We start from the raw sequence: 2797 nt of genomic DNA, 5'->3' as shown, positions 1-2797 counted from the left end.
ATATTCCCCTAAAAATTTCTTCTTTAAACTTTTCCAAGTACTTCTATCTAGTGCTCTTGTTCAACTAGTTCAGTTTACCAATCTGTGTTTTTATTCCTTTTAGAAAGAATATTACCACTCTTCGCCGCTATGAGATTTTTCCATAAGTTATGGAAATGTGGATTACATTTAAATCACTACTAACTACGCAATTCCACTAATGGTTTTTATTACCTTCTACATACGTCATATGGTTATAGAATTCATTAAATTATTTTAAAAGCAGTAATAAAATTAAAACTGCGCACTTTTCAATAAAATAAAATAATACTAAAAGGATATAATATCTACAAAATCCTTGCAATCCTTGCCATTCGTAAGTGTTTTTCCTTAAACAACCCCAAAACTGTTGAAATCGAACTCGATTGAGAGAAGGTTGCCTGCACAGATGGAAGCTGATGCTATTGCAGCAGAAGCAACAATAAACCCATTTCCTAAAATGAAAATGTTCGCACAGACAAAGGAAAAATATTAAATTATAATCCTTAAAAGCGAAGTCCTATGTGAAGCAGTAAAAGGTAGGACAAACGCTACTTTGCTCACCACTTTGAGGTGAAAAGTGAAAGTAGTTCCGAGCAGGACGACTGCGACTCACTGCGACTCTATGGTGCAACATTACAGAATACAGAATACGAAATACGGAATACGAAATGCAAAATGCGAAACACTTTTGCTAATATATTTTTATTATAATTGTTACAAGATAATTTATGGATGCGATATTCTTTTGTTACGCAGCAGCCGAAATAAACCCAATTTTAATGCTACGTCGCCTTGCTCTGGTACAGATGTAGCAACCCTCGTAAAAACATTGCGGCGCCTTTTCAATATTTTTTTCCTATTAATTATTCGTGATTTTAGCTACTGTTTTTCTAACACAATTTTCCTACACATATTTATTTTTATTTATTTTTTTTTTAAACTGTTTTAATAGTTTCACCTTCCAGCTGTCGGTCCATGTCTATCTGTCGTCTATTATGCATATTTACCACTCTTCCTCGGCGAGATTTTTAATCGTGCGTTATAGCAAGGCTTCCGATTCGGTATTTACCGCACACCCGAAATGATTGTGCACTTGCTACTGTGCTTGGTTGGTCCGAAGGGCTTGTATGGCTTGTATGCGTGTACGTGTGGGTATGCATGCGTTAAAATTAGGATTTTCGAAAAGGATTTCTGTTAAGCTTCACGTAAAAGCAAATAAATTACTCAATGCTCAGTTTTGCGTTTTATTGCAATTTTGTACCCATTTCTCATTTCTCATCTTCTTTCTTTTGATTTTTGTTTTTAATTTTTTTCGCTTTCTCTGGGTTCGGTTTTTTTTCCTGGATATTTTTGCTTTGAATACTGCGTTTGTGACCCTTTTTAGATGGTAACATCAAATTACATATTTAAGCCTCAATACTTTCCACACTTACTTCACTGCACCCACATCGGTGTGGCATGGACACCCATGAGCATTACACTTGCCGGACTCTGTACGCTGCACGTGTGCAATTTTTTGCAAAGCCCACCGACAGGTTTGAGTAATGACATTTCGGAAAAGCACTTTTGTGCATTTTATTGTGTAATTGTATTTAAAAATTTAATGCTCAATCATTTTTTATGCGGATTTTTAATTTAGTCTTTGCTTTAGAATGACTCAGCCATGAAATTGAAACGAAATTGGATAAAGGATTTATAGGTTTAACTTATTGTTATATATACATAATATATATAACCTATGTTTTTTGTTCATTTACGAAATGTATTCCCCAACTCTAACTTATTGTTGTTCTAAACTGAATTGAGGTTTAACACAAGCTTAAAGAGCCTATCGTAAAAGAAATTGACAAAGAACAGCGTAGGACCGTAAGAAACAGTTGAGTTGAAATATGTTTAAATATGGATGATCTTTAAAGAGCCTACCGTAAAGATTGGCAAGGAATAGATAGACCGTAAGAAACAGTTGAGTTGAAATATGTTTAAATATGGATGATCCTATGAGGAAATGGGGTTGTGAATGAATTATATATAGACATGAATGAAAATAAGTCGAGATGTGACTGAAAATTGATCTCATACTGATCGAAAGCCCTACTTTGACTCTTTATCTTTTATTCAATAAAATGTTTTAGTAAAGCAAGAGTTCAACATACGAAGAACTCCCCGATCTAGACGGTTCAGTTTTTCTGAAATGCACGCCACTCTGATTTTAACTTCATTCAACATCGTATCAATGAAGGACTCAATAGGTAAAACAAAACTTTAACAAGCTAACTCTTCTTCATATATATGGTTCCATTCTTCTAGAATGCATGTCGTGTCGTTTATAACAACATCTTGAACCGTCGTAAACATTGAATATCAATAAAACATTTGTTGGATGGAGTAAGTTCTTAACAAGATAACAACTTTTCCATCCAGAAATTTGTTTTCTTTTGGAATGTGCGCTATTCTGATTTTCACATCTTTCTACAAAGTCGTGAGTTTTGAATATCATTGAAGGAGTTGTTCCCATAAAGATTTCAAGAAGCTGAAATCTTCTCCATGTGGACAGCTGCAAGTCGTGTATAATATTGTCTCAAAACATTATAAGCATTAATTAATAAATAATCTGTAAAACATTTAGTGAATGTTTGTTAACAAACTAACACCTCTTTCAACTGCAGAGTTTTATCGTTTCAGAGAGCCCACTATGACAGGTTTCAAATCGTTTTGTATCGTTATGAGTATTGAATATTAATAAACTATGGGTGGGTAGAGCAGGACTTGCACTAAG

Source organism: Teleopsis dalmanni, chromosome X (assembly GCF_002237135.1).
Source record: "Teleopsis dalmanni isolate 2A chromosome X, ASM223713v2, whole genome shotgun sequence".
NCBI lineage: Eukaryota > Metazoa > Arthropoda > Insecta > Diptera > Diopsidae > Teleopsis > Teleopsis dalmanni.
Note: the sequence above shows the minus strand (reverse complement) of the source record.